The 22,649-nt window shown below is 42.1% G+C and overlaps 1 protein-coding gene and 1 long non-coding RNA gene across 7 annotated transcripts in view; one reads left to right on the top strand and one right to left on the bottom strand.

Annotated features, from left to right (window-relative positions):
• Positions 1–4,108, bottom strand: part of RNF2 (ring finger protein 2) — a 24,599-nt gene extending 20,491 nt beyond the window's left edge. For 2 of the 6 annotated variants that reach the window (XM_080602353.1, XM_080602352.1), the window contains exons 1-2: positions 3,828–3,967; positions 3,479–3,569 (exon numbers count right to left, since the gene is read on the bottom strand). The gene's annotated coding sequence lies outside the window, so the exon portion shown is untranslated. The other 4 variants (XM_080602357.1, XM_080602355.1, XM_080602351.1 and 1 more) reach the window with 4 other exon arrangements.
• LOC308199005 lies at positions 3,847–22,649 on the top strand. Its single transcript, XR_013954323.1, has 5 exons — positions 3,847–4,414; positions 4,859–4,958; positions 19,878–20,059; positions 21,661–21,848; positions 22,429–22,649. It is a non-coding gene; the product is annotated as an uncharacterized lncRNA (long non-coding RNA).

Here is a 22,649-nt window from a genome sequence, read left to right as displayed (position 1 = left end):
GACCCCAGGGGCTCTACCTCCCGCTCCCTCCCACTGCAGCTGCCCCAGACTTTGGACGCCCCTCGGGGTCGAGGGGGAGCAGCTCCTTCACCAGCAGGGTGTCGAGGCTGGGCTCATGCAGGGAGCTGCCGCACCACCCCAAACTGCGGTGCTTTAGAAGCCAGCACAGATCTGCTCCCACATCCACTGGGCAGCCACTGTGGTTTGGTTTTTAAACTTCGTCAGCAGCAAACACAAAAGCCTGCACACCCGCTTCTTGGATTACCAGTCTGCTTTGTTACAGTGCCACAGCATCCAAGCTGCTTCTTGAAGAAACATCGTGCAGCCCCAAGCCAACAGGTGAGCACACCTCAGTCAGGTGTGCTGCTCTCCCCGAGCCACTGGGCTCACACCAAGCCAGCCACTTTGTTATCCTCCTCTTCTGCATGCAACATACCTACTATCCACCACATTTACCAATATAAAGGGCAGCAAGCAGCAGTTTTCCAACGTGTATAGATTGTGGGAGAAGTTTTGAGAATATCAGGTCAAGAAAGATGCTTGTTTTTCTAATTTTTCCAGGGATATATTCGCTAGCCACAAAAAGTTCTCATCCGCTTGTGGTCTCACCAGATCACAAATAACAGTGATATCATTTTATTAGTAAGAACAAAAGATGGCCTCCTCTACCTGGCTACTAATGAACGGAAAATAAACACAAAATTAGAGAGACAAAAGGAAAGACTCCAGGAATCGTACCCATGACTGACTTAACACCTCCAATAAATATACAGAAACAAAGCTGTTAGGTGAGCGTGCAGCTTTCCTCTAAAGCTGGGCAACAGCTAACAACAACTTGCATCTCTCTCAAATAAAACTCTGTATTTTACAAATAGTACGACAGGAGCAATACTTACACAGTTTAAAGCCAGTAACCATCCCAAATAGTTTAATTTTATCCCTGAGAGGTGAAGAGTAAAGAATGGATTAGGTTTTTAATTAGTTAGCAGAACACTGCTGCTAGCTCCCAGCTGTTTGCAAGCCAATTCCATGATCCAGAAGGGGGGGAAGGCAGACAGGGATAATTCCTAAAATACTTCTCCACTGCAACAAGTCCAAACAGCTCCATAATACTGAACTCTGCTCATTCCTCAGAAAATTAAGAATTTAAGGTCAGCTTCAGAGGCCAGTTATTTTCACCAACAAACAGAACCCAGTTTAGGCTCAGCAACATCCCTTCTCCAATCTCCTTCATCTCTGTTTGCATCATTACCAAACTGCTGTTCCCGTCAGTAAAAATAATTATAGGGTATTTAAGTATTACTCTGATATTTTCTTCATGCATGTCCTTTAAATTGGTGCTTCACTAAGAACAGATCCAGCACTGCTTTTAAGAAAAAGACAACTGAACCGTTGCAGGCTCATGCCTCATTGTTGAGGCTCCCTTTTCCCCACAACATTTTTTGCTTCGTGTTCTTATTATTCAGCAAGATAAAGAGAAAATTTAAAGGAAGTAAAAGAAATTCACATACCTCGACATCTATGACACATTTTAAACTGACAGCTGTGCTACAGGTGCCAATTGTATTTCTAGTTCCTGATAAAACAGCCCTGAAGATGCCAGCATTCTGCTCTTGTCACCCAAGATGCCCAAGTGAGTTTTTCCACTCAACATATTACCATACATCAATCCTAAAACACACAGCGTCATTGATAAAGGCAGCCCCATGCAATTCATTTCACTGGTGCTTGTGTGCTGCTCAAACTGTAAGACATGCCAGGCAGTGCTTTTCTTGGCAGCTGCAGCAGTGCTGGTGTTTCAAAGCTGCAACGCCAAAGGTCATAATTGTAGCCACCGAAGAAGTTAAAAACCTCCTCCAAGGCAAAATCCATGTCCCATTGTTATTATGAGGCTGAATGAGGCATTTATTAAACATGATAAACCATAACTCACAGAGCCAGTAACCTCTAAAGAAGTTCTAAGTTTATTTAAATCTCATCACTGAGGCGTGACAGAGCCACAAAGCTTGCTACCTGAAAGCACGGATAATGCTAACGTCTGTCCAGTGAAAATTCCTCCCATCTCCAAACAACTGGCACTGCTAATCCTTCAAATCATGATATTTTTAAACGTTAAAGGTACCGCTTATCGATACCTGCTACTCTCAAAGCGAGTGCCTCTGTCTTAGCTGACAATCTGAACGCCAGCTCTGAGCTTGACACGATGTAGAAAAATGTCAAATTATCTCATTACAAAAGTTTCTAATGAAAACATAGATGAATACAAATGAGCATACCTCTTCAGGGAACTCCTGTAACAAATCAAGTCTTTGTCACTGAATGAGTGACATATTTGATTAAAGAATTTTCCCCATGCAAAAATGATTTCACTCGCACACCAATCACGTTTTTTTCATATGCAAGCGATTTCCTTTAATCCTTAAAAGCCTGCGTGCAATGCATAGTTATTGCACAAACGGAGTTATAGCCACTTCCAAGCAGGACTGGATTATGGTTTATCCGCCTGGAAATCATCTTTCTCCATTAGTTATGGTCTGGATTTCTAGGCAGTTAGGCACTTGATCTGGTTATTTTCCATAGCAGAGGGTCTGAAAAGCAAACAGCTTAACTAAAATCCCCCAAAGAAGAATACTGCTTAGAGCATTTGTTTCATGCACGCAGTATGCTGCGGGATGGGGCCACGGGAGGCAAATGACTCCGAAGGGCCAGCTAACGCAGAGCGTGAAGTTGGCAAGGAACAGGTGCCACATTTGTTCTGCAAGCAGCGGATGGAGACGCGTCCACGGCGCCTTCCTCCCACTGCCACCCGCTGGCATTCCCAGGGGGGCTGCCGGGCGCTCCTCACGCCGGTCCTCAGCGGCCGTGCCCGGTGGGCGATGCGCTCCGGCTCTGGGAGAGACAAAAGACTGGCGGAGAGGACACACGCGGCGCAACGAAGCGCACCCCATCTTTGAGCAGCGACGATTCATAAACTAACGGCAAAGGCTCATGACTCCGCTAATCGGCTCCCTCTCGCCCAAGAAGGCGTCGGGCAGTGCCCCCCTCAGGGCTGGAGTCACAGCACCCCAGCCTCGTCAGGGGGGCGGCCGTGGCCCCAGTCACCCCCCGGGCCCTGGGAGGGCTGGGGGCGGCCGAGGGGGGGGGGGGGGGGCTCAGCCCCAGGCTCGTTCCACAGCCCCCGCGGGAACGGCTCTGGTGCCCCCATTTTACCTCAGGAGAGGGCGGTGGGGAAGGAAGAGCCCGACCCCCGATCCCCCCCCCCCCCCCCCCAACTCCCCTCCAAGAGCCCGCCACGGGACCCCCGGCACGGGTCGCCCCACAGAGAGGACCCAGCCCCGCGGCTGAGGGCTCGGGCACCGCTGCCGGCGCCAGACGCCCCTCCGCAGCCCCACTAGGGGGAGAGACCCGGCGGCGGCGGTGGCAGCCCTGGTGGCAGCCCTGGTTGCGGCCCCGGTCCCGGTCCCCGCCCTGCGCTCACCTCCCGCCGCGCTCCCGTCGCCCTCTCTCGCCGGCGGAGCAGCCGCAGCCCCAGAAGCACAATATGGCGAGCAGCAGCCTCCGCAATGGAGCTCGGGAAAGAGAGGGGAGTTACATATTCATGGCTGGGGCTGGGCAGGGGTAGCGCGGATGAGGCTGCCGACACCGAGCCGCGCAGCGCCCGCCTACCCCCACCGAGACGCGGCAGCGGCCGGGGGCCGCTGGTTCCTTCCCCGCGCCTCAGCGCCGGCCGCCCGGCCCCGGCTGCCCGCCAGCGCCGGTCCCGGAGGGCGCCGAGCCCGGCGGGCGCCGAGCCCGGCGGGGCGCCCACCGTCCCCGCCCTCCCTTACCTCAGCCCGTAGCCCTCCCGCCCTGCGGCCGTGCGAAGCCCTGGGGGCGAGCCGCGGCCCTCAGCCCCCCCACCCCGGACGGGGAGCGGGTCCGGGCTGCCGGCGGCTCGGTGCCCGTGGGGCGCTGCCGCCGCCCCCTCAGGACCTGGGACGGGGGTAGCCGGGCGCCGAGGGAGCTCTCGCTGCTCCCTGGTGGGCTTCACAGCGCCCACGAAGTGCTCCTCGGGGCCCGGACCCGCTCTGCGGCAGCGAGGCGAGAACAGGCATTTGTCTTCGGGGGTCGGCGTTTCGGCGTCTGGTAAATTAAGGGGACGGCTCTCATGAGCTCGCGGTCTTTCACCGCGCCTCCACCCGTCTCATCGTTAAGCTCCTCGAAGGCAAAAGCAAAGGGTCGCACCTCGTGTAGCGTACCTGAGCCTGGTGAAGGCAAAAAGCGAGCAGAGATCGTCTCGTGAGACATAAACTCATACTTCAGTCTTTAACGATGCTACAAAATAACGTAGAATTGCTCAATATGGGGTATTTCAAACGTTTTAAGTTTTCCTTGAGTTTTACAGTTAGCAGTTGCACAACTGGCGTATGAACAGGTAAAGTCCCGGTTTGGATTTTTTCTCTCTTTGCAAAACTTCTTATTTTTAAGAAATTCTGTCACAAACCAGGTTACTCCTGGTGGTTCTAAACAAACGTTTTTACCTAGCAGCTCTTGCTCCCCCACGCTCCTTGTGACCTGCACAGCAGCCTTTATAACTAAAGCCTCACAAGGGCTTGCTTGGCAAGGTGGCCAGCAAGAACCTCTCTGTTTTCCAAGTGTGATCGAATCTCTCCACTAAATCTCACAGGCAAGTTGTCTTTGCTCCTGACATGTTTTCGGATTTTTTTTTCTTATTAAGTGAGCTAGGTTGGGCTTTTTAAACGTTAAAATTCAAAAGCTGTATAGAAAGATTTAAAAAAAAAGAGAGAGAGATCTTGATCAGTTCTATTTAGAATGAAACTGGTCAGAATCAATAACTGAAGTTTTTCTTATGTTTTAGCTGTTCATCAGCAGTGAAGAAGGGAAGACTTCAGTGAAGCTGCACCAGAAAGCATCATTCATAGAAACTGCCTCCCTCGCTTAGGGTCTTCAGTACTTGGGTGAGTGAAATAGTTCATATCTTAATGTGCGGCCATTAGTAAAACTGTTCTGAGATGAAAAAAGCCAAATGAATGTTGGAAAAATAAGCTTGGCAAAATTAAAGCACACAGTTTCAAGGAAGGCAGATCTCCAAAGGAAGATGGAGTGTGAGGTATGTTGGAAGCATCTGGTAAAATCCAGGAGTATACAGTGGCACGTAAATTTAAAAAAAAACAACAACAACAAAAAAAAAAAAACCTAAGCATTTTTAAAAGCAATTGGCATAAAGAGGGACAAAAAGAAATTCAGCACAGTTAATCAGTTATGTCAGCGGTATCCAGGTCACCATATTTATAAGAATATTTATTTGATTTTGGTTTATATTTGTTGTATTTACCAGTTCATAACAGTACATTGGATCTTCTCTGCAACACAGTGTTGTCAGTACTTTTAAGGATATTAAAAAAAAAAAAAGGCCACTGTATACTTTTCAAGTGCAGGCTGTCAGTCTGCCAAGACATTGACATGAAGAGGTTTCCTGTTCAGAGGAAATACGTGGTGCAGATGCACAGTTCTGCTCCATACCAAATACCCTGCTTAGTGTGGGAGTGGGGAGCCTGCAGAGTCTTGGCAGCACTGAGGGCAGCAGCACCTTGGGTGGTGTGAGCAAGACATTTGGAGGGGATTTTTTCCCCCTCTGTTTAGCAGTCATTAGATCGCATCCAGGTACTGTGTCCAGTTTTGGGGCCACAGTACAAGAAAGGCATGACTAAACTGGAATGCCATTGCAAAAAAATTAAAACAAGAAAGGTTGGACAGAATATGAGAGACACAAAAGCAGTGCACAGGCTGCCCTGAGAGGCTCCGCCATCCCCTGCCTTAGGGGTTTTCAGGACCCAACTGGCTCAAGCCCTGAACGGCCCAGTCTGACCCCAGAGCTGAGCTTCTTTGGGCAGGAGGGTGGACGGGGACTTCCTGAGGTCCCCTCCAGCCCACATTATCCCATCATTCAGTGATTCTGTTCTCACAGTGCAGACAAGGAAGCCTAGGATGTGAACAATATTGTATTTCAAGCCTTGTCTTTGTGATCACTTTTGTTCTTTGCAACTTTCTCTGTAGTAGGTAGAAAAAACATGCTGCATGATAGCTGAGATAGCTTTCATCAGCTTGTGACTTCCAGTGTTCCTCGTGTAATGGAAACTTTTCTCATGCTCCTTGTAGCAGCAAAATAATAGTAGAGAAAATTACCCCAGTCAACTGAGACATGCAGTTTCCATGTCCTCCTTCCAGGTAAAATATTTATTACCTGTTAAAGTGATTGAAGGTCACCCATTCACTACCTTTTAGAAACTAGTATAAATAGAGAAGAAAATGGAAAATAAAGTACTCCCATTTTCAAAGTCTGGAGGCAGAGAACTGTAAGTAACACATAAAATGTGGAAGAAGGTAGGAAATGTCCACGTTGGTGTGTTACTTTGCTGGTGCATTACACTAGGGAAAAATGAGTGTATAACTAAATGACAATGAGGAAAAAATACACAGGTGGTGGATTGGTAAAATGAGGTAAGGTAGTTGGTGGTGCCCCAGGTAGGCTGAGAGCCTTCTCTGCCCTAGCATTGGTAAAATCAGCCTTTCTCCCTTGCTGGCTGCCCCTGCTAAACAGGGCAAGAGAAATTTCCGACACATTTACCCTTTGTGCTCGTTGCAGATTGTATACAGAGGATCGAATCAGAAAGAAGGGAGGAATGAAGAAAGGGCTCAGGTTCAGCCAGTGTTGGTTCAGAGGAACAGAATCATCATTTTGCTACAATTTAAAATTTAGTTTCATTGCAATAAAAGCAGAGGCAAACAAGTTGTTTGATCTTAGTTAACAATGAAAAATGCTTGATACTATGAATGATAAAAGAGTGACATTAAAGAAGATTGCTCAGCACAGGTTGTGTTGTGACAGACCATGTTCTAGAGAAAGTTCAGGATACAAGAAAACTCTGTATACTTGCACATGAAGCTGTGTTCCAGCTTCAACGCTAAATTAAAATACCTAAAGAATAAACATTTACTTGACAATGATATCTTGAACTGACAAACACAACTAGATCCACGTGTGCCAATGATGTGACATTGTCGCAGTGTGGCTTCTCCTCTTGCTAGGGCTGTAAGGATTCAGTGAAAACATCCAGTAGCAATCCAGAGTAAAGACCCTTCACTGGACATAAGAGCATCACAAATGTATGGTAAAGGAAGGAATTACGCCCTCTCGTTAAATAACAATTTGCTTTCATACAGACATTGTGTCCGAAGTAGGGCTCTGTGGCTGTATATGGGTTTAATAGACCCAGAGTAATCAGTGATTGGGGGTATCTTTCATAGCAAGACTGAAGTTATGTCACTTTATGCAACATTTGGATGAATATCTTGAAGATAAGTGTAAGGAGTTACTTTGGATATACTTGCTAACAGTGTGGTAGGTTATGCTGAGCAGTACTAAACATCCAGAGCCACAGACTTTATATCTGTTTCAGTAGTAGGTCACGTGTTCTAGACACTTGTTTGTGTATGCCTCAAAAATAATTCATTGTGTGACGGAAAAGGTCAGCTCTGCTGTAATCTAGATTAATTTCCATGATTCACAGGAAACATAATATCCCACTAAAGTATTTCTCAGAACTTTGAAAAGACAGTGACTTTATTTTGAGACTTGTAGACAAAAATACATGTGAAGGAAAAAAACATGGCACATTATCTACTCACAGAAGTAATGTGCATAAATGGGAATTGTAGCAGAATCCATATTACTCAAGGATCAAATTGCACAAATCACGGATTCTATCTGTTTTATTCTTTTGGAAAAGAAGTTCTGTGTGAGGCACTGCAGGATCTTCACTATTCAGGCCCCACTATTATATAGCTCTTGCTTTCAAAAAAGGTCACTCAAGACCAGTACATAGCCAGCATTTGGTCAATCAGTGGTGACTCAGTGGCAATCAGAGGAAAAGTGATCTCTAAAAACAGTGGTTTGTAAGTCCTGAATAAGCTAGAGGTAGCCGAGAAGGGAGCAGATAGTAATACAGTGGATCTTGTTTAGGATGAACCATTTGTCTTCCTCTTCAATACTTCCTGAATATGTTGAGGCATCTGACCCTAACACATTCTTAATCAACTCAGGACTGCAATGCACTTCTTATGCAGTGTTCAGAATGGCAACACACTTGGAGCAATCAGGAGCGTCAAATTTTTTGCCAGCTTTGATGGTGAGTATCAGGCCAAACTATCTAATGCAGATTACTTATAAGAAGGCAAAGATGAGAGTGTAGGGAAAAAAAATCATCTTAATTCTTAATAGGAAGAAATTACCTCAATTCTTAATGGACAGTGTAGCCTAATAGCTTTGGTACAGGCGTGAACCATTCCAGTGTAGGTACAAGGCAAACAATCATGCAACCCTGGAATAACAGTAGTACAGTAGTATCAGTAACTGGTAGTAATTCAGCAATATTTAGTATTTTTCAGCCACTGTTTTCATAACATGATTGAACTGCGTGCTTCTGAAAGTAATCATATCAGCAAAGTAAAATCAGAAGTAACAACTAGCCAAGAACTTCAGCAGCAGCGTCAGAAAGGAAAGATGTTTCCTACTTCATAAAATTAAGTTAAATTAATTAAAATAATTAATTAATTAAAAAAATAGAAAAATAGTTCAAAATAGCAAACCTCCAAATTACAGAAATGGCATATAAGCAAGAAAGTTACTACATGAAATTCAGATTCTTAAATATTTCAAAAGGCAAAATCCCAAACTTGCTTGAACTGAAAAAGATATATTTATAAAATCTGTAGCCTTAGGGCTGGTGCTTGTAAATATACAGTGCTTTCATAATATTCATAATTTGAGTAGACATTTTATGTCTCCTTAGTTTGTGAAATGTCTTTAAGACAGATGAAGATGTTTGTCTGAAATAACAAAGCTGGATAACGAAAAGTATTCTTTGTAAAGACTTGCCTAATCTGGACTTCTGGGGTGGGGTAGCATGTGCTTAATGGCAGGTATTAATTCTGAACTTGATATTTAAGACAGTATGTTAACAGGTGTAGAAATTCACGGAGACAAAGTAATTATTTAATCATGTAATTAGCTTATTAAAGAAATTTTCTTTTTCTGGGAACTCTATCTAGGCATTTCCTTTATCCCTTAAATATGGTAAGAAAAGATAATTAATTGATTTTATCCGAAACATATTGTTTAGCCACTACAAAGGCAATAAGTGTTTTTTCTGGCATGTGCTGCCAACAAAAATCAAATGTGCTGCCCAAAGTAGTACCTTTCTGACAGTACTTGCAGCCATTCAGGTGCTCTAACAGGTGTGACTTTACTGTTGCCAACACATTGCGTTCTGGTATAGACTCTAACAAGTGAATGGAGACGCCTGGTATTTTCAGAGTACAGTAAACATTTTGGCTTTGATTCACTAGTGATATCAACTCTGATAGCAGAGTATTCCCTTTGCTCAGCTTATTTCAAGCGGTGAGAGCAATGTGCTGAACACATGTGGTTTTCTTCTACTTCTGGGATGTTGTGCAGGCTGCCCTGTTCCATGTAGCTAAATGGACATTCAAAATCCAGGCTCTGAAAGGTGAAGTGTTAATAGATACCCTTCCATTCCCAGAAATCCCAGGCCAGGAGATAAGGACAAAAAAGTGATAAATTATTATAAGTAACTAGGAGAAAGATGCTGCTCCTCTTGAATGCTAAATCAAATCTTCTGTTAGGAATGCATCTAGAAACAAAAACAGAAGAATCCCACTCTATTGTAACTATTCTAAGAATTAATTCTAGGCAGGGAGAGTTCTTCACTTTCCCACCAAGCACATTTGTTCCCTTTAGAAGGAAATTACAGAATGTGTGTGGCTGACAAACTACCACTGACCTTCTTCTGTACCCCTGTAGGCACATGCAATAAAGATTTGTAATCTTTTCTTCTCTTCCTAGGGGACAACATCCTGCCATTCCACACCACATTTCCCACTAGTGTCACAGCCAGGGGCCAGGGCTAGTTTGTGCTAGCACAGTTTTTGCTTGCAAAGACATGAATGAAAGGCAAAATCTGGAAGACAAATTTCAAAGGTGCAAAGTGTGTGTTACCACCCAAAAGTACTTGTGCTACATGAACCATGATAGGGAGGAAGCTGGAAGCCAGAAAGCAGCAGCAATGAGTCAGCTTCTAAGTAAGGGCAGGAGAGAACAGGAGAAAAACACCCCCACAAGAGAGAGAATTTTAGTGGGGATACAGGACTCGGGATTGTTCTACTCCCACTCATGGATGGAATGACTCAGGCCCACCTTACTTTCCAGTGTGCCAAATTATGAGGTCTGAACTCCACAGTGTGGGTTGGCAGCAAAGAGAAAACACAGGTAGAGTTTGGTGTTTGCAAAGGTGCTCCCCTAAGATATTTAGAGCAAGTCACTAGTAATATATCCAGGAAGTTCTGGAGCAAGCCAGAACTTAGTGGGACTTGGATCTCCAACCATGTTTGTGTTTCATGCTGCCATTAACTCATTTTTTTTTTTTTTTTTTTTTTTTTAGGGTTTAACCAACAGACATAATTTCTGTTTTCCTAATTCTCTTTGTAGGGGCTTCTGCTTTTAAGCAATTGCTTCAAAATAGTTACAAGTGAGTCTTGTAAATTTGCTTTGGATGACGTTTTGAAATGCTTTAGTGAGGCTGTAGGTATTCCTGCAGTCAGCCACCTTTCTCTGCAAAACGGCAGTAAAGAGGACAGAAACCAGACTAAGTGTCAAGTGGTATCTGGTTTTTCTATAAGTCCTTTTTTACTACTTAACTTACCTTTTGCATTATAACAAGTGGGTTGAGAGGAAAGATATATTATATATATTTATCTTCTTATTTCCCCCAAATAACTGGAGATTTTCCACATACTTTCAGAAGAATCTAATTATTCTCAGGGCAGAGAGAAATGCAAATCAACTTTGGTTGTAATGGGTTATTCAGCAAACATGTTTGTAATGTCATGTCCTCTGCAGTAAGGAAACATTAACACCTATCATATGTGGTTTCCCATAGGGGAAGTTCTGTGCAAACATTTTGAAATAGTTTTTTTTTTAAATAACTATATATACTTTGCAAAGACAAGGTCAAAGTCCTCTGAAGCTTGGAAGGTGGTAGTGTTTGGGGGAAAAGCTCTACAAACTGAGACTACCTCATAATAAAGATGTCTCTTGCACAGATGAGCTTTTCATTTGCAGTAAAATAAATAAATAAAATTAAAATTGCATCGTGCCCTGGAAAACAAATTTGACGACCATAGCTCTCATCATAGAGCTCTAGGCAATGATTTAGGGGTGCGCCACAAGACTGCATGGTAGTAAGATTGGAAGTGGGGCCACATTTGTAGACCATTGTAGAATCTAACTGTAGAAGCAAAACCTGCTTCCAAGCTCTCCTTGAGATTTGAAACAGAAGCAGCAAACTTCAAACTAAGTGTCAACAGAAACACTGAACTTGCCTTTGAACGTTTGTATACTGAAGGCCTGACTTGCAGTTGGTTAATACCACTGCAGAGCTCTAGTTGCAAGGAGCTGCTTTTTCACAGTGGCCTCCTGGATGGTATTTTAGGTAACTATCTGGTGCCCTCTTGTGGAGTTTTTCACATCACACAGCAGTAGGATTGAAGTACCTTACAGCGTCAGCAGAGATCTCATTAAAGTAGGACACTAATAAGTTCAGTTAGTCACGTTTGTAAGTGAAGCAATATGAAACCAAATGAAGAAAACTCAAAGCTTTCTCTGCAATTATTACTACAATCCTGCCAATGAATACCCCAACCAAGAGCATCTTTTCTGAAGTTGCTGAAGTTTTCTGCTTATATTAAAAATGTATACAGGAGGTAAATAAATATAAAGATGCCTTGGTTTATTGTGTTTATCTCTACGAGGCCATTATAAAACTAGTGAACAAGAGGATGTTTAAAAATAGGCAGTCCAGGATAAAGACAGAAGTAGGTAAAAAAGAGGAGAGGGCAAAAATCCAGGGGGGTGGGGAGGGGGAGGCGAACAGGCACAGGTTTAGGCAAACCTGGCATACACATCAGTTATAGCAAATAAATGACTCCTTATTCCCTCTTTTTATACCTTATTTTAAAGTATTTGCCATAGCGCAGATTTACGTTGCTTTGCAGCTGGTCAATAAAAAAAAAAAGTTAACTTTATGCAGGATTGCATCAAGCGCGGGCTAATCTTTGCCACTGGAGAAGCACAACAGATTATTGTGCCATGCTCTTCAGAGGCTGGGTAAATTTTGCAAGACTATCTCTAGAGCTGTGCGTTTCAAATATAGTTTAAGGGGTTTTTCTTTTAACTCATCTGTCGTTTCCATTATTTCATCTTCAGCAGTGACCTCAAGAAAGTGTGAAAAATAGGTGTGTGCCAGTTGTGTTGTTTCTGTGAGCATGTGACCTACCAAAGCAGTTCTGTCCACTTCATAACACAGCTCTTTCCTCATAAATGTCAAGAGTTGTTTAACTCAAAGACAGGTCTGCTGCTATACTCTGGACAACCCTTGAGTTTGGGGCACGTAGATCTGAGATCTAATTTATTTTGGGGCGGTAGTACATATTGCACACCCTTACATTTCAGTCCAACATAATAAATAGGATTTTGCAGTTAGAGTTACTGTGCAGGGAGGAGGCCCAGCTCAATTTCCACTTGTACTACAAATTGTGAATGTGAACCCAGTCAAGTCACTTAGGGCCTGTGAATAGGCTCCTACACCTGATGACAAAGATAGCGATTGTCAGGTAATCTTCTAAACACCATTATAAATTAGGCTTCTGTAGTGACCTTTGATAGGTGCTGGGAGCAGGCATTAGGCATTAGGGTAGAGGTCTAAAGAAGAAATTTCCCTTTTTAGGTTCCACCTCCACTGTCTTTTCCTCATTTTGAAGTTAAGTTATGGGAGGGAGATTTTCATTGTACGTTAGCTGTTTTTAAAGCACCTGGCTCCACTATTTGGAACAGTTTTGCTTTCCAAATGACCAGCAAGAACAGAATTTAGAGGAAAATAGCCTACCCCTCTTCTCTGCAGCCTTGCACATCTGGTTCAGATTTGTAGTAAGAAGAGAAATGAGATGACTAATACAGGTTTATGAATGAACCAGATGTGTGCTTGTACCTGCACACACGCACATGTATGTTGGATACAGAAGTACTGAACCTTTTGGATTCAGTTAAATGAGGCATAAGGCTAGCAAGAAGTACCTGACTATTTGCTGTAGTGGTTTCCGTGTCACTTGTAAAGAACCCGTATTTATGAAGTCCACCGTAAGAAGTCTGATAATGAGGAGTGCCTTGTTGCTGAATGTCTTCGTGCAGTAAGTCAAGAAGGACAGCTCAGCACTTACTCTTCCATTGTCCTTTTTTCCTCAGATGAAATCTGTCAGAAAATGGATTTAGAAATTAGTGGTGTGGAAGTGAAATCCCATAGATCTGTGGTGCCGTGTTAAAAGTTGTCAGAATTTATTAGTATCTTTAAAACATGCAGTGGAAAGGCTAAAAACTATTAAAGGCCAAATAGGAGGGAAAAACAGAATAAGCCAATCTTTTCAGACAAAGGAACTGATGAGTATTAATGTACAGACATTTTAAAATTCTGGCAGGAGATAACTCCCCATAATATTTGCATTTTATAGTTTAAAATTGTCAATATTAGTGCATGTTAAATAAGTTAAAGTTTATTCTGTTTCCAATAACTTCTTCATGATTAGTTGAATAGAAAGATCAGTGAAATGCCTCAGGCTCCCAGTCGTTCTGAATCTATTTTTCTGTATCGATTACTGCAATGTACATGAGCAACGATGGTCAGAACAGAACATCTAGCAGTGTGGTCTGTGGGGGCAGCAAGTTTACAAAGCCATTGAAAGTGGTTTTGAAGAGAGCTGACAGATTACTACAATGATTATCATTGTTACAGTCTCAGTGGGAGTCTGGTTTAATCTAATTAACATAACAGCGGCAACACAATGACAATAAAAATTAGAAGGACTAAAGAACTCTTCTATTATGTAGCCGGTGTCTGACTGGAAAAGAGAGACGTGATGAATGCAGAACAAGAGAATGCTTGAGGATGACTCATAGATCAGAGAAGCTTTTTTTTTTTTTTGTACTCATAAAAGTTGGGATTTTTTTCACACAGTGTACTCCAAGCACCAGTTTAAGGTATTCTGAATTGGCCTCTCTCTGTCTACATGCCTTTGAATTGACTCAACTAGCAAAATAGCTTTGGTCTTCTGAATCATACCGAAGTTAGATGTATAGAATGAGCTAAAGCTGAAGTTTCTGTTCAGGTTCAAACATGTAAAAGTAAGCTCCAATACAATTTGAAGTTGAGCTTCGAAAGTTAAGCAAGAGAAATCGCAGAAGGTATGATTGACAGATTCCATCATGAAAACAAAAATCCAACTAAGTTCTTAAAAGCAGATTTCATTAGTTTTTTTTGTTTGGTTTGTTTTAAAAAAAAATCTGTGGTGTGTTTCCACCACAACTTTGGAATATAATAATTGAAGGGAAAGAAGGAAAGGAAGGAAGGAGGAAAAAAGGAAGTAGCGATTCTCTTTAGGTAATGATTCCTACACATCTACAGGACTAAGGTGCGTAAGCCGTACCTATTTTTAAAAAGAACATGTGTTGATTTGAGAACTTTACATTTTCTCAAGGGTCAAAGCTAGAGATTCTGAAATACCTTGAAGTTAGTGGAAGCAGGTGGGAGAAAATTGACTTTTTTTTTCCATGAACCACAAAAATCAGGCTTTTTTTGTAATAATTTAGCAGCAAATGGAGAACACCTTATGAAGAAAAGTTAGAGCAAGCCTACTTCAAACCCTGGAAACGATTTAATGAATTGTCTTTAAACAGAATGCTGTTTGAAAGGAGTTCCAGGCATCACTAGTGATAAACTAAGTTGTCATGAAAGGAAACCATGAATAGATACCAAAATATTTGCTTCCATAAAAAAGTAAGCGTTACTGGAAGCTTTGTTTTGTTCTTCTGTATTCTTTACTGAACTGACTACTGTGTTTCAGGAACAGATTTACTGAAGTATATCAGAGAGTAGGTGGTTTCAATTTCTAAAATTTTTGTGGCTTCCTTTTCCACTACTTTCAATAATTTATTTTGCAGAATTCAAGTGGGTTGTTGTGCATCAGGAGGTCTTGAGGGGAGGGATGACCTAAATCCACAACGCAATTATAGAAATAGCTTTCACAAATTTCGACGCTCAGCATATATCCTGGCCTTAAATGCTTAACTCCAGCAGGAACATTTAGAGCCACATTCTCCTCTTTCCCTAGGAGATATAATGTAACATCACGTCATAGGTTAGTCAGACAAACAGAAATTGCAAGTGCCTTTTTAGGAGGCTTCATTCTGTCACTCACCACTGGCCCGGGAAGTCTACAGAAAAAAAAAAAAAAGAGTCCAAAGAAGTCTGTGATGCTGAGTTCTTGAACAATGAAACTGCAGAGCAGATTTTTCCCCAAAGCAGCTGAGAACAAGTTTTTAATGTATTTTCTTGTGAAAGAATTTACTGTAGTATTATGTAGCTATTGATCAGAGAATAATCGAACAGACCACCCTGCAGAAATATTTTTCAAAGATGCCTAGAGAGAATGAACAGCCAGTACCTATGAATTTTTACTGAAGGCAGGCATCTACTTCTCATCCAAAACCTACAATGAAAAAGCCTTCAAAAATGTCAAGATCAAATACAGTAAGAATTATAGCAGAACATTACCCAAGAATCAAAGCATTCTCTGTGTTGTTCTCTAACACACAATTTCTCTCCTTTTTAGTTTCTTGCAGCTTTTTGTGAAAAACTAGAAAAATATGCTAAAGAGAAATTTTGGAACACTGAACAGGGATGAGGAAGCAGTGTAAGCAACTTGACAGAGTAAACAAAAGGCAAGGAGGAGGAAGGAAGTGGAAGAGAAAGTGATTTGGCAATCAACCCATGAGAGGAGGATGTAGAAATGTGGTGATTAAGTACTACCCCCATATTGTTTCCTTTTACATGAATTCCTAAACTCCTCAGAGTTTGTGCCCTACCTTGCTTTTTGTGGGATTTGGGACCATGCATTTGCATCTCCAGATGAAGAGATGGGTTCAGTGTCACTTACACCAGGGGCAGAGGACACATACATGGAGCAAGTTTTCCATTTCAGAGCTACTGTTTCACATAGCTATAATCTCAGCTGGATGACCTGATGATCTGCTATTAGGAGGCAGAAGTCAAGTCACATCTCTGAATGTCTTCTACTGAAGATACAATCGTCCCTCTGTACAAAATTTCTCAGTTCGGAACAGTGACACAAAATGTCTCTTCATTGCCTCTGCTGAGCGCAGGGACAATCACTGCTGCTTAGCTATTGCTGCCTTGCCACGGAAATGGAGTAGCAAAAAGACTGATGGCGGTACAATGGTGGTGAGGATGCAGTGAGACTCAAATCGATTGGCTTCGACTTCAGATGAAGTCGACTCTATGAGGGAAAAGGTAGAAGAGGTAAAAGAATTACGTTGAGGAGGTAAAGACACTAATACTAGTCATGGCGTTTTGTGGCAAGGATAACTATTGTCAATAAACCAAAGACAACCAGCAGGGAGCTGGGCCATGGTAGGTTGATGATGCTAGGTATAATTTTGCTTTGTAAAGACAACTGCCTGATAACTATTCATTAACAAAGTCAAGGTTGCCTGGAAGCCTTTCAGAGTGTAATGAGAAGGCACAACTTAAGTATCTGAAAAATAGGAAGGTAAGGTTTGCTGGGTCAAGAGTGACTATTGTACTGAAGGGCCTTACCAGAGGAGTGGGAGGACGTGGGCAGATACTCTCTCCAACCAGAACAGCCTGCACAAGTAAACGAGAGAGGGCGCCAGATAGCAAGGAGTACTTTTAGCGTGCTAACATCTTAATAAAATGGGGAAGGGAACAGCTCGTTTGAAGTCTAGGCATAGTTATACTTTCAATGGGGTAGGGTGGACAGCCAAACATCCACACTTGGTAGCTACTGCATGCAACATTCATTGCAACAGTCAAGACATATGAGCATTGACCATAAAGCATGATTTCTTGCATTCATGCCAACCGCTCCAGCCTTTGTTCAGTCAGAAGAATGGCCTTTGTCACTCCACTTTAAATAGAAGTGTGAGAGCAAACTTGGTAGGAACTCTACAGCTTCCTTTATTTTTTACTGTCACTCTGGTACTTCAATTACAACCATGCGATACCAGTCTCTACCCTGAATTAGTTCCTTGTTAAACTAGAAAAATCCCAGACTTCTGTTTGCAAAGACTTAGATCAGCACAGTCAGAGTTGGCTCTCTGTGCTCCCAGGATATTGAATTAGGCTGTATGCAGCTAGGTTACAGCTTTGGCTCTGTTCATTTTCAGAGCTGTAACCAGCATGAGGTGCCTGCACTCAGCAGACAGCAGAACCATTCAGGAAAGAGGACACTGGAGCACTGTCAGACAGGGCTACCGACTCCTTTTGCAATGGCAAATCCAGAATGCATGAACTGGGCTGAACGGCAATTGCTTCTACCTGTCCTCAAACACAGCATGCTTCCTAGAAACTTCTTCATGCTTGGTGGACTTTCACAGTCCTTCAAGTGTTTATATAGGTTGCATTTGATGTAAAGCTTTCACTGGGCTATCTTTAAGTTTATATACTCAAACATCTCTCCTATTTCATTGCTATGAAAACCTACTGGCAAGAAGACTTTTGTGCTCCACTAGTAAAAATCTTCAGAATTCATTTCTTTGAATCTTTTTCACCACTGGCTCCCTCACAGCTGCAATTACAGTCTTGCCAAGCTAATGCAATACTTTTCCTCACCATTCCTTGCAGCTACACCTAAACATAGCCAGCACAGTTGTCACCTGTGCAGCTCACTCTAGTGATAACTGCCCATGATGGGGACCAGAGTTAAGGCTGCCTAGCAGGTACTTCAGTTTCTGTTTCCTCGTTTTCAGAGGATTTTCGTTTTGCACAATGCAAGGCTACGAATGACTCAAGATATTACCAGGATATTACCCATGAAATCTCTCCTTGCCGTTTGTTTTTGTCCATGGATTAACAATGCTACTAATGCCCTCAGCTGGGAGCAAGCAGCAAAGTGGCTAGCAGTGATAACGAGAAGAAAGAGGCACAAGTGAGAGTTTGACCTCACAAGCTTTGTTTAGATGGCTGCTCCTTTTTAGTGTTTCCTCTTGTTATTCTTTCACATATTTGGGGGAAGAGAAGGGAACTGTAGCCAAACCATTATACATGTTCATTCCATAATCTAAACATTTTTATCCTCTCTCTCTCTCTGGCAATTGTTTAAGTAGCTATAGTAGTATGCCAGAGTAATGGACACTGGAGTCTAAAATTTTGCAAGATTTTATTCTGGGCAGTGCACCAAGTACCAGGTAATTGTTGGCAGAACTACAAGATTAGATTTGCATTCTGCTGTGAGTCTACAGCAGTGCACAAAATGAGAGTCAAATAGAGTCCTTCAGGCAGCAGCTGGGACCCTTACAGCGTGATTATAATGTGTAAGCAAAGTCCTAGAAAAACTTTTAAAATGGGGTGGCCTCCTGCCTAATTCCTTCATTCCCCAGTACTTGACAGAGTACTTCAAGACTACCCAGTACTTACGGAGGCTGTGCAAAGGGGCAAGAAGAGGGTTTATGGCTGCATTTTAAGTTTTTTTGTTTGTTTGTTTGTTTGTTTTTGACTTGGACAAAAACTAGCCGTGAGGTAGTTCAGTTACTATATATTTGGCATGACATCATCAGAAATAAAACAAGGCCACTGCTGTTTCTTTTATTGGTTATTTAGACAGGCAAGTGCTAATCTGCTTATCTGACCACATCAAGAGAAAACACATTAAGTCTAATACAAACAAGTTGCTTCTAGGAGAAATTCTGTCTGGATATGAGTAAAATAAAGTTACATGGTGAGAACAATTAAAGGTTGGAATAGGTTGCCCAGGGAAGTGGTAGAATTTTCCTCACTGGAAATATTGAAGATTTGGCTTAGCAGGGCCCTGGACAACCTAACACAACAGCCATGTTGCCAACAGAAGGTTGGACCAGATGGTCTCCAGAAGTCCCTTCCAACCTAGATTCTTCTCTGATCTATGATAATACTCCTAATCATCATGTTTCAAAGTAAGCTGGAATAACAGAAGAAGGTTTTTATTTTCTCTCATGTCAGACAGTGAGGATTCCAGTGCCTACAGAAATACTAACTTTATTGTGAAATGGTAAAGGAAGGAAAAGCAATGGTTGCATTGCATTTACAAACATTATTGCAACCAACTGTGATCATAACCAATCTGGTAAAGCTACACTGCATAGATAAACAGGAGAACAGAGGTTTCTGCAATGCACCATCAAAAAAAGTCATAATTTTTTTTTTCCTGAGGAGCGCAGCTTTATTGCAGTAAATGTGCCAGTATGTTCAACCCAGTACAGCAAAAATACTGGAGTTGCAATGATGGATGTGTATGAAAACAAGCAAATTTTAAGTATTATTCTTTCCAATAAAAGCAGAATAAATGGAGACATCTAAACTGCTTATTTAAAAAAAAAAAAAGTCTTACTAGTGATTTGATAGAGCTTATCCACTGTAAATAGATCACTATCATATAGAAACGCACAATTTATACCAAAAGGAAATATTAGATACTTTCTGAATTCTGCAGATCAAAGCTGTATGTTTCACTGCTACTACAGCAAACCATTGTGTTTGGTACTATACAAATTAGCATTATAAGAGACATAAACAACATTGCCAGCTTGGCCATGCACTTTACATGTGTACATAAATTGCACAGCAGTAATACAGGAGTTTACTCTTCTTTTTCTTTCTCTTTTCTATTTTTTTTAGACTTAGTTACCATAGAAGAAGATAAAGCAAAGTTTATGTAACCCATTGTATTACACACAGACATATGCATTTTGAAAGATGCAGCAACTGCTGTAATGATGGCTAGAGCAAACACAAGCCAGATAACAAGATAAAGAAATGGATTACTTGTTACCCACATTAACAACCAGAAGAGCAACACAGTAAGTGTAAGAAAATCACTGCAGAGGTAAATAATATGCTGGTCAATTACATTTACTCTCTTAGCTAGCAATGAAGAACTATGTGTCCAAATCTTACTACCCAAATAAATCTTGGTTATAATTATTTGCTAAGATTCTTGGTTCCAGCTTCAGCATAAGGTGCTAGTTACAATTAATATACCAGTTAGCGATACTGTAGCAGATTCTGTGCCATTGACAAGAAAATGCACCACAGTGAGTGCTGGAATGAGGGAACTGCCCTCTGGACCTGCTTCTCTTGCCTGGGCAACTTCTTGCATGACTGCAGATGAGCTGGAGAGGAGCATGAAGCTAACAGGATTACAAGGATCAGCAGGCACCTCACCCACTGACATGATTAGTACATTGTGCCCTTTGTTGTGAAGGCTTATCACTGCATGGCTTTCCCATGTCAGAAGCTAGGCTTGTATGGATGGATTTATGAGAAAGTAAATGCTCTGAGAATCTAACCTTAATGAGCAGAAGAACCTGTAAACATTTTGGAATCCATTTACTACAGTTAGAAACCTAGGAGTGCTAAGGTTTTCATAACTTATCTACAGAGTAAATTAAACAGACAAGACAATAACTTCCAAGAGATAGGGGAAAAAAAAAAAAAAAAGAAACCAAACTATTCAGCTCTTCTTTGCGTATCAGCAATGCTTTTGAACTCTTGCAACACATTCAGTGTGCAAGATGGTTTAGCAAATCCCATTTCAATCACTATGTATGCTGTCTTGGATAGGCTCCCAATAAGAAGCTTCTCCATGGAAAATGGAGACTTGGAACAGGAAGAGTACATTTAAACCCTGTGCTTAGTCTTAATGAATATATTGGTGAGGGGGGAGGGAAGGGGAGGAGGAAAGGCAACCGAAACCATCTGTGCCCAGAAGAAGCAAACCCAGATGTCATGGGGATTTAGTCCTCTCCTTCATTAATCATATCTGCAGGATCATTCAGCTTCTGCAGCACATACCTGCTGTATTTTTGAAGGATAGTTAATAATACGCGAACATCAGCTCACTTGGGAAGAAAGTTTTGGTCACATCTTTGTTAATCAAATGGAGGCAATTTCTGCTCCAAGTAGAATCATGCTATGATTTACCTAATTAGGATGAAAAATGACAGGTCTAATTTTTAATTTTTGATGTCTTGCCTCAATAAAGTCTGTTTAAAGACAGTGGAATGCCTCTTTTGTCTAATGCATACAGTGGCACATCTTTTATTCAAACAAGAAGTATTTGGTTTTGCTCTTTAACTCCTGTAGGACCAGTTGAGGTGTACGGTTTGATCATGCTCTCTGCCAGCCAGGACATGGAGTAACTTGGATATAAGATTTCATACTGGCTTTTAATTTCCAAACATCCTGAACAGGGTAGAGCGACCTACATAACAGCAACAGAATGAGAAGTTTCCCTCCTCTTTACAAAGCCAGGCAGCAGTGGAAGTCGCTCAGCCTGTCTCCATCTACCAAACAGCACCGTACTTGAGCCTTCCCGTTGCCTGTGCTGAAAGCCTCCTGCAAATACCACCCAGTAAATGCATTTTCACCACTTACACAGTTTTTCTTTTTGTCTTCCCAGGCAGATGTGGGTGCCCTTTTGAGGAAGTAAAGAATCCAACGGATCTACAACAGATAGATTTTATTGTGAACTTTCCACTGAGATCTACAGGTTAAGCTGTGCGTTCTAGTTTGCCCTTCTACAGCTGTGGAAAGTGCAGTTAGCTGTCGTTTTATTTACTGGTTTCTGTGTGGCATCCCTGTTTCAAGGTGAGGGAACAAATCCATGCATTTTGTCTGACAACGAGGAAGCTTGCCTCAACAATGAATTTGCAAAGGACTCTGTTAGCTGTTTTGACAAGAATGTCGTAACAAATTAAAATATAGCCTCTATTGGCAGCTGAGCAGGAAGGATCACCTCTAGCATTGTCATTTGACAGATTTCATAACCTAGTGACTAAGAAGAGGAGGAAATGGTGTTTGAATTTACCAGATATGATTTGTGTGTTTAGCAAACAAGAACATTTCAACATATAATTTATTTTAATTTGTGCATATACAAAAAAAAAAAACAACCATAATTACTTGGCCACTAGGACAGGCAAATGGAGACATTTCTAGACAGCAGCCAGAGGCAATTCTCAGCTCCAGCATTCTTTAATTTATAGGAAAGAAGATCGAGAATCACATGTTAAGAATTCTGAATTTCACAGCCCTGTTCAGAGACTTCATTCCTTTCCCAGATACCCTTACTCCATTGTCATATTATCCTAACAAACTGAGTTTCCTCCTTACTGATTCCCATTTGTATTTGGCTTACTGAACCTCTTTACTTTTCCTGTTCTTCTAGATACAGCATTGCCTCTCCAGCCTTCCAAAGGCAGACTCCAGCTTCAAAGAGTTGTAAGGCTGGTATCAAAAGAACAAGATTAAAATAGAGCTCTCGTTAAGTTCTTGACACGGCAGGAGAAAGGGCCAGCAGCTCCTACAGTAAAAAGAGAGAGAGAAGGAGAGAAGAACAGGGGAGCTGTTCACCACAGGGCTGGAGGATAAATTATTTCAAAGTTAAGG

This window comes from Anser brachyrhynchus, assembly GCF_964034855.1.
Source record: "Anser brachyrhynchus genome assembly, chromosome: 8".
NCBI lineage: Eukaryota > Metazoa > Chordata > Aves > Anseriformes > Anatidae > Anser > Anser brachyrhynchus.
This window is presented reverse-complemented; position numbering and strand designations above follow the sequence as displayed.